Source organism: Heterocephalus glaber, unplaced genomic scaffold (genome assembly GCF_053883595.1).
Source record: "Heterocephalus glaber isolate CG9 unplaced genomic scaffold, H.glaber_assembly_v1.0 deba00001586, whole genome shotgun sequence".
Classification (NCBI taxonomy): domain Eukaryota; kingdom Metazoa; phylum Chordata; class Mammalia; order Rodentia; family Bathyergidae; genus Heterocephalus; species Heterocephalus glaber.
In genome coordinates this window covers 1885724-1895634 of record NW_028258364.1, presented here as the reverse complement: position 1 = coordinate 1895634, position 9911 = coordinate 1885724, and the positions used below count along the sequence as shown (strand labels likewise).

The 9911-nt window shown below is 36.0% G+C and overlaps 1 pseudogene; it reads right to left on the bottom strand.

Annotated features, from left to right (window-relative positions):
* Nucleotides 1-9442: 9442 nt before the first annotated feature.
* LOC147823389 (U2 spliceosomal RNA) lies at nucleotides 9443-9617 on the bottom strand (annotated as a pseudogene).
* Nucleotides 9618-9911: the final 294 nt, after the last annotated feature.

Sequence of the window (9911 nt, the reverse complement as noted above, 5' to 3'; positions counted from 1 at the left end):
TTGGCTACCACACTTCCTCAGTGCCTCCTTCACAATCCCTGGGCTCACTTCCAAAAAAATCTACTTTTCTATGGACTGAACGATCTTGCCTCCCACTCCCAAACTCTGACTCCCGAAGTGATGGTATTTGGAGGTGGAGCTTTTAGAAAGTAATTAAGTCACAAGGGTGGAGTCTTCATAATAGGATCAATGTCTTTATAAGAAAAGGCACCAAAGAACTTGCTTTCCCTCTTTCTCCCCACAATGTGCTGATACAGTGAGGAGCTGTCCATCTACAAATCTGGAAGGCACCATCACCAGGAGCTGAGCCTCACCCTCATCTTGACCTTCTCAGCCTCCAGAGCTGTGAGAAATACATTTCTGTTTTTCAAGGGACCTAGTTTGTGTCATTAAGGCTCCAGCAGTGCCAGCTTAGTAATATGCTTTGTATAGACTCTGCTCTTGGGTGGAAATTTGCTAAGACAGTGGATAATTTTTCTCTCTGTAATTCTGCTAATGAGGTGAATATATATGTGTATGTAATGACATGGAAAGATTTTTCTATATATTTTTGAGAGCAAAATGCAAAATGCAGATCATTTCTAGTATATGCATAGAATGGAAAGACTAAAAAAGAAACTAAAAATAGTTAGCAGTAAGGATTTTGAGTGAGAAGGAGATGAGAACAAATTTTCTAATTTTATTTCATTATTCTCAGTACCATTTAAATTTTGGAAAGACATTTAGCTGTTCCTTTAAAAAATAAAAACAACTTGATTTTGGGGGGATGGTGAGACTATGAGAATTTTTTTCCTAGACTTTCCTACATGAGAAATTTCGTAGTGTTTTTAAAAAATAACAACTTTGCCAATCAAAGAAACTCTTCTGTCAGTAACTCTTGAAGATGTTCAAAAAAGTCTAAGTTGAAGCTGTACAGTCTCTTCTGTGCAGTCTCTCCAGGCAGGGAGCTGTAGTATCAACCCAGTGGGGTTTTTTTACACAAAATAAGTGGAAAGCCATTTATGCCCAAGGACACAACACAGTTCTCGAGAGTCATTGTGCTGGCTGTGAGTCTGCTCTCTTAACATTATATTGAAATTGGGTATACAAGGAAGAATCACCTGGAACCACACCCCAGAATCTTGCTTTTGTTCTCTGTAACTTTTCATATTTAGAATTAACCTAAATCCCCTCAACAGTATGACATCTACATAATTTGTGTTCTGATAAAAAGCAACTTACAACTGGTTCCTATTATTTTCTCAGAGGAGAACAGGTAAACATTCTTATCTTGGAAATGACAGGTGACATATGTAGGAAAGCAGGTGATAAAATGAACTGTGACTGCTTGCATCCTCAGTGTCTTTAGCTTGGTCACCCCCAGCTAAAGACAGTGAAATGGAAGCCAAATCACCAGAAAATACCTACAATCTGGGGTCTGGGCTGAATTCCCAGTCATATATTGTGAGGTTGCAGTGGACAGTTACCACCAGGTGGCACCAAACTGCAGTTGGGACCAGGATGGATTTAGTTTTATATCCAGGTACCTGATGTCAAATGGATGCATAGATCCAACAAGCAAGTCATTAACTTTATACACATTTTAAAACCACCTATATAGTCATGGTATGATTTTATGATCATAAGTAACAGATGTTTCTTATAGCCAGATGATCTCTCAATAATGCTAATTTTAGTTAAAAGCATATAAAATTTATATTAACCTATTAAAGAATTTTAGCTTATTAGACTCTAGTTTAATTAGAATACACTTATAGGGAATAGACTAGACAGACCAATAAGCTAATAATACTTTTCAAAATCTTTTTTTAGGACGAAAAAGTAGAATTTTAGAAAGCAAATACCTTTCCCAATTATTGGAATATTTCTCAGTAAGCAAGTTAATTTCCTACAATTTTGTTTGCAAATCTAAGTGTCTTTTAAAGTTTTCCATACTGTCAGTGATGAAGGCTTTTGTTTGAGACTAAGTCTTGGTATCCTGAGTGCAATGGGCCATGACTATAGTGATGTTTCCATTCTGACATGTGGGCACACTCACAAGGCTCACCGGCATAGTCAGTACTGAGTCTTAGCATATGTGGGATGTTACATCAGTTGATATATCGGTTGAGACCTATTATACAGCATCATTTTCCAGTCCTCCCAACATAATTTAAAGTATTCCATACACTTCCAGCTTACTTTCATGTTAGATAGAAATCTTGCTAATGTGATAAAAGTTCAAAATATGAGATGAGTACAGGAAAAAGATGGAAAGATTTTCATAAACTGTCTCACAGGTTTCACAAGTATCATCCACATAAAAAGTCATGGACCTACCAGACTTCTTGAATGGTTTTCTGAGAGAAGATATGTCTACTCATGACTGATGTTTAGGGTTGGATGTTCATCTTTTCCCTCAGTAGTGAGTATATAGTCTGTAGATTTATGAGCACACACAACATAGTCAATACAGGGAGCAGGGTGTGGTAGCACATGCCCATAATCCCTGCACTGGGGACAGGGGTTGAGGCAGGAGGACAAGCTTGACCCCAGCCTAGGCAACATAGTGATTCAGTGAGACCCTGTCTCAAAATTTAAAAAAAAAAAGGCTGAGGATATAGGTCAGTAGGAAGGCCGTGGGTTTAGTCCCCCACACTGCCCACACTACCCCCTCAAAAAACCCCAGAAAGATCAGTAACTACCCATCTAAATTCTGTGTAAACCCACTTCCTTCTGCTCATTTACTTTTAATTCCTTTTAATCAAATTAGACAAATAAGTAAATATTAATAAAATACGCAAAATTTTTAAACAAGTTTTCTCAGTTTTGTCTTCCATAGTGAAAAGTCTTGAACCACAGAGAAAAGATTGTTCCTCTTTTTCTGTCTCCATCACTCTTTTGGACAGGCTAGACATTGTATCTTTTTTTTTTCATATAAAACTATGAGTATTTCACTCTTGACTTAATTAACTATTTGCATTATCACCAGAAAAAAAAATGATGACAAAGCTTCTCTTTTCCATGTCATGACCTTGTTGTTCCTGAAATAAAAGGAGATAAATATTATTTATGTGAGTCCCTTTACTGCTCATGATTTAAAGCTGCTCTTTGGAAAATCTTCCAAGAGATTCTTGCATTTTGAAGAATGTGTAGCTCAGTGACTACCAGTCTCAACTGAAAATGCTTTCTTAGACAGAAGTATGTACATCCTTGTTTTAGCTAGGAAATAGAAAAGTACTATTGTAAAATTGACTTGTGGAATCAGTAGAAGTGTAAATAGCAAAGAAAAAATAACATTTCATAACGCTTCTCCTTGGGGAAGACTCAGCATTGTAGTTAGAGCTGTTTGAAGTCTCCAGGCAGGTAGATTGTCTGGCATCTGAGTCAGCTTGGGAAGAATGAAAAAGCTCTGCTATCTGCTTGTGAGTCAAGAGATTTGACATTTCACAAGGTAAGAGTGGCTATATGGAGACCCAAAGGCTATATGGAGAGGAGAGATTGAGAAAAATTTATAGTGCTTTTAGAGTGAAACACCATGTGTCAGACAATGAAAGTTCCCCCATAGCATCTTCTATAAAGTCTTTAGTAAATTTATATTGTTCACCTATGCCTTATAGAAAAGAATTCCTATTGGGAAAAACTAAAGACTATAGAATTCAGCTGTAAGGCTAGTTTAAATGAAAAGCAGCTATCTACATTAGAAGAAATTTCAGATGAAATGAGAAAAGATTTTCAATAATATAATATTTGCACTGAGAAATCACCTTATCCTAAACCCCACATCTCATAGTTTGCATGGCTAGAACAGGAGCTTTTTCTAACACTAAATATAGTATTTTAAAAATAATGGCTCTATTTGATGTTCAGTATTTGGCAAGGTGCAAAGATTTGAAGACGGAAATAGTAAGCAAATTGCTTAGAATGCCTTAAATCCCTAGAATTATACATAAACAGTGATTTTCTGTATAGGCTGGTTTGGTTTGAAGGTTTGAATTTCTGTTGCTTGAGGAGGGTAATTGTGGTTATCATCAGAAGGTGATTCCAAACTAGAAGAATCATGGGATGAAAGAATACAAACAAGGAAACAACCTTGTAACTGAGGCCAACTACCAACCTATCTGCATGGGTCCCATCAGTATCCAAGCTCAGCTTCACCACTAGTCTTGTCTCCAGAGAAAGAAATCCAGGGGCTTTGCTACGAAGGGAACTTTCTGTCAAACTTGACCTATACCTTAAGTATTGAGAAGTTAGTCAACAGCTAACTTGGACACAGAGGATGAGTTGAGAAGAAACAGTTTTTTTCTTATTTTGACTGAGATAATAGTGATGAAGACAAACATATGGGTATTTTGCAAGCCCTGGTTCTGCAGAGTTTTGTTCCCTCCTGGTTGTTCATGTTTTAAGTAAATATTTCCACCTAACTATATACATTTCCAATTCATGACTCTACCTGAGGCCACCTCATGTTTAAGTCTAGGGCCTAAACATTCTTCCCCAGGGATTGCCTGAATTTATCTCCTCTTCAGCTGACCCTGCTTGCCCTTCTAGCTATATTTGTGGATGTCGATTTAGTCTCCTGCCAGCTACACATTTTTCACACAGATTCTCAGTGGGCAGGCCACTGCTCACAATGCTCTGCCCATGAGGTTTTGCCTGGACACTAACATTTGCCTGTTTGAGATCTTTGATCCCATTTACTACTGTGAGAACTACAGATGGAGGCTTGGGATGGTAACAACTGAACACTGCAGTCCAACGGAAAGAATAAGGGCAGTGAGAAGATGGTTTGCAGGGGAGTGGAAAAGTAGAATTAAAGGTGATTAATAGCATTGTTGTTCACTTTCTCTCTATTTAGAAAAGAATCTTCATTGTGTTTTCTTCTATCTCCCAAATTAGAGGAAGCATTCACCAGTGGTTCACCAGTAGTTTAAGATGAGCTTCCACGCTGGTTTCTAATATTTGTCATCTGGCATCTCAAGGTGTCAGTCACAAGAGGTCAACTGACCAGCAGCAGTGTCAGGTTAATGCTAACATTTGTTTTGATTCCAAAACTCCTTTCTTCCTCCTAAAGCTCCCTCCAACATGGCCTTCACCTCAACTTTCCAAAAATAGAGTTTTTGTCAAGGTCACCAAATTAAATCTACTTTTTAAAAGCCAGTGGGAAATTTTTAAGCAATTTATTCAACTTATTAGTAGGGTTTGCTCAGTAGGTGGTCTCCCCTCTTGCATATATTTTCACTTGCCCTCTAGAGCACCATACTCTTGGTTTTCCTACTAGCTAATTAGATGCTTGTTTCTACTCTTTTTTTTTTCTGATTTTTCCTCTTACTCATCTTTTAACATCAGATCAGCTGAAGGCTACATCTCAGGGTCTTTTCTATTCATGGTATTTGTTATATTTCACTTATCCCAGAGCTTCTACCTATGATCTGTATACAAATTCTTCCCAAATCCATATGTCTGAGCTGAACTTTGGTCCCTAATTCCCAGCTATGCTACATATATATATATATAAATAACCTCCTCCTTGATGGTCCTACGTGGATGTCTAATATAAATCTGCACTGTAACATATCACAAACTGAACTCCAGGTTTTCTCTTTAAACCTCAACCCCTTCTTTGCAGAGGCTTCCTCATCTCTGTTAATGATGACAGAACTCATCCAGTTGCTTAAACCAAAACAATTCAAGGTCATCCTTAAATCTTCTTTCTCTAACACCTCATATCCCTCCATCAGCTAGTCCTGCCTGTTAAACTTCAGATTACACTCCACCCACACTGCTCCAGTCACTGAAATCTGGAGTTTGAAATAGCCTCTTCCCTGAACTGTGTTCTGTATTCTGGCCCTGCTATGGTCAATTCTTAACTAGCAACTAACAGGATTCTTTTGGAAACAAACTCAAGATTACATTGTGCCCCATATCCCATCCCTCAACCCCCAAGAAACTACCCAATGCCTTCCAATAGCCCTCACAGTAAAAACCAAGTCTTGCGTGATCTGCTCATTGTTACTTTTCTAGTCTCATCTTTTCTTCTCCTCCTTAGCATATTTCCTTTCCAGGGCCTTTGTTCTTGCTATTTACTCTGCCTGGCCTATTTACTCCCAGAAATCCACACACCCTTACCTTTGCTGTATCTGGGCTTGAATATTACCTTCTCAGTGGAGCCTGCTCGGATTACCTAATCCCACACCCCTTCACCTTCTCAGTTCTTTCTGCTTATCAGTTATAACCATCTGACATGGTCTGTTTCACTTGTTTGTTACTACTCTGTCACTTTCTAGTTATGCTTATTCTCCTCCAGGGCAGGGAATTTTGTCTTGTTTACTTCTGGTCACATCTAGAGCAATGTCTGTCACAAAGAGGGTAGTCAATAGATACTGATTAAGTGAATGAATAACAAAAATATATTAATATTCCTACCTACTACATAACCTCCTTTGTACTCCAAAGAGTGAAAATAAGTTAATAATGTTACTTTCCATAGGCAGTTTTAAAGACACAATTTTTTTGTCCTTCAATTGTATGTGTCAAGCTTTTATTGTATGTGTTTCAAGACATTAAAGTGTTAAAAATAAATAAAGTTAATGCAAGAGAAACAAAAAATCTAGTGAGAGCTAAATTTTCCTGAAATTTAAATGTAAACAAAAATTTTAAAGCTACATAATTATCATAAAAGATTTTGGGTCAAATCACATTTGGAGCATACAAACATCAAAGCAAACTTTTAAAAAAATCATAAAAAGATAGATAAGTCTGAACTTGGTTTTAGAACTTGAAGTAGATGACAAACTTTCGTTCTTCTTATTGACCTGCTATGAAACTTTAGATTGTAGTTAAATCATAATTTAGAGTCAAGAGAGGCTTTACTTTAGCCAAGATCACATACATATAATGATTGGAAAAATTCTGAGATAATGACAATGATGTTTATTGGCCTGTAATTACTTTAATTGACTTTAGTAATGTGTGATGTTATCTAGCACTTGCAATTGTTCTGCTAAAACATTGATGGTGTGTGTGTGCATGCATATGTGTGTGTGTGTGTGTAAGCAAAAGTATTATATATATGAGCAAAGGTATTAAACAAAAAGAAAATTCAGTTTAAATAGGAAAATTTCATAAAATATTTTAATTAGAGGGGACATGATATCTTACTTTATTATGTTAAAATGAACTTAGGAAATGTATTTTGCCTACAATTTTCCTATAAATGAGTTAAATAAATGACAGATTCAAATATAAATTTGTAAAAATATATCTTAGAAATTATTTTCTTCCACCGAGAATATTTAAGGCTATCTGCAAATGATTAGTTTTCAATAGATGGAGAATCACTGAGAATCCTGAGGTGCTTCAGCAGAGGTTCAGGCCTGGTAATCAAAAGTAGGAACACCTAGGGAAAGATGTCAGGCAAACCTGAGGGGAACAGCCTGACACATCCTGCTTCTTTGTGACTGCCATATTTGTTGCTACCATTTCTGTCTACCAAACCCAGGGGCTTCAGGGAGCTCAAAATACCCTGGGAATATTTGAGGTGGCACTGACTTCTCCCCATTTACTTTGTTTGTGTCAGTCTTTCCTTACTCTCCTCTCATTTTATCCTTCCCTTTCTATCTAAAGTCATATACTACCACTCTTAAACAGAAAGAAGCATTTTTATATGTATATAACACACATACTGGAATGAAAACATGTATTTATACTCCGCTAGATTCTCATAAATCATATTTATACTACATTTATATGTGGTGCTTCTATAAACATGAGTACTAATAAACTTGTTTATAGACCCTAAAACAGGAGTTGAAAAATAAAATACTAAGCCAACAAAAGATTTGTAATTACATACAATTTATTGATGCCAAATCATTGAAGAAATGTTACTATAACAAGAAAAATAAGTGATAAAACTACAATCTGCATTAGAATGTTATTTGTTGAATTGTCTTCTGTATTTGAATTTCCTTTATCTTCTATATTTGGTTAATAGGATTTTTCTCCCTCATCTTACTTTGACTGTTTCCCCTATCTACAGTAAGTTTTAAAAATTAATGTTGTGCTCAATCTACTTATAAGTACATTAGAGGCTTTTTAACATGTAATTTGTAAAAGAAAGGACAAAATCACAGTGGGAAAGACTTCACGAGAGTATTTTTCTAAGATCATGTTCAAAGAAGGTTCTAAGTTCAGTAAGAGTTAGATAGGGCTCTGAGCGATTGGTTTTGTATGATGAAAACCATATCCAGAATGAGTATCCTTGACCTTCAAAGAAATATACACAGAAGCTTTCATATTTAATTATCAAGTCTATTTCTCATGTTAGATTTGTCTAAAATTGCCTGCATTTTAATTGCCCAAATAAAATGGTTAGAAAAACAGTCCTAATAAAGAAATTTCCTACAAAATCAGCATATATTCTTTTTTTATGCACTAGAATGGGAGCTACAGCTAGGTGTTGTGTCACATACCTGTAATCTCAGCTACTCAGAAAACTAAGGCAGAATATTCACAAGTTCAAGCCCTACCTGAGCAACTTGGTGAAATTCTATCACAAAAAAATAAACTAGACTAAAGGCTGGAAATGTAGCCCAGTGCTCTCTGGATTTAACCTCTCAATATTGAAAAAAAGAAAAGAAAAAGAGGAGCTGCACAGCCTTGTCTAAATTCCCTCAGCTGCAGAGCTGCCTTGACATATGGACTAGTTACTAATTCGTATGCAACCTAAGTGGAATGTGTCTGTTCATTTCTGTCCCCGAAATGTCTCTTGTTACTTTAAAATCTTTATAAATCCTTTGAAGTGTTTTACACCCAGTCATCAACTTTGAAATACTTTTTAAATACTTTTTTTAGAGGAAGTATAATCAAATAGTCATCAAAATTCTCTATGTCTCTGCAAAGGGTTAAATTCAGAGTTTTAAGTGAAGTAATTCATCCAGAAAGTGCCACTGTGAAGTGGATGAAATGAAATGAAAGCCATCTTTATACAATGAGAAAAGTTAGCCCCAAAGAAATCATAAATGCTTAGCAGTTAAGTCTTTAAACTATGAGTCATGACCTATGATTAGTGAAGTATTCCTCTTCAGCTTTCAGTAACCATGAAGGTAGTTTTTATAAAATAGTTTTGACCCTACCTTTAGTGATAGCTAGAAAAGATAAACTCCTACACAGAATGGTGGTGGGAGTTCTGGAGGAGATTACGATCTGTGTGGGAAGCTGTAGGCTGTGGGGGACACTTCACAGTCCAAGGCCCAGCTCCTACTCCTCTAGTGTTGACACTACTAGGTACTTTTCAGTGGCTTAGTTGGTCTGTTCTCTTCTCTCTCAAATCTAACAGAAACTCTCAAAAACCAGCTTAGATTTCTTACTAAAACACTTTGAGTTATATCAAATTGCATCTGCACGTGGAATAAATTATTAAGATTCATTCACACACATTTTATTATTCAGCCTGTATGTGTTCCAGTAAATATATTATTGAGTTATTCATTTCAAAATAAATACGCTGTGTCATTCAGTATATTAAATTTGGCACTTCATTTGAGATTCTCTAAGTCCTTGGGTTATACTGTTCTGAGCCTTTGCCAAGGAAATCATTTCTACACTTGATCTTAGCCAAAAGGCCGAGAAGCAATAGGAAATCATTTCTATCTTTGCATTTTTCAAGTATTAAGACCATGGGTCAAAATTACCTGAGAGGAGAATGTACCCCCTTATGAAGCACTTAGCAAATAAAAGTTGATATTCTAAATTTACTCAAAATGGAGCAAATTCACTTTCAAATCTTTACAAAAAAATGAAATAGGTTTCAATTTATCCAAGACCAAATAATTTTAAACTTTTGGCATATTGTTTGTATTTTGTTTACTGTAAATATGAAGTGTCTATGACTTTATTTTTCACTCTGTGTATAAACACAAATGCAATCA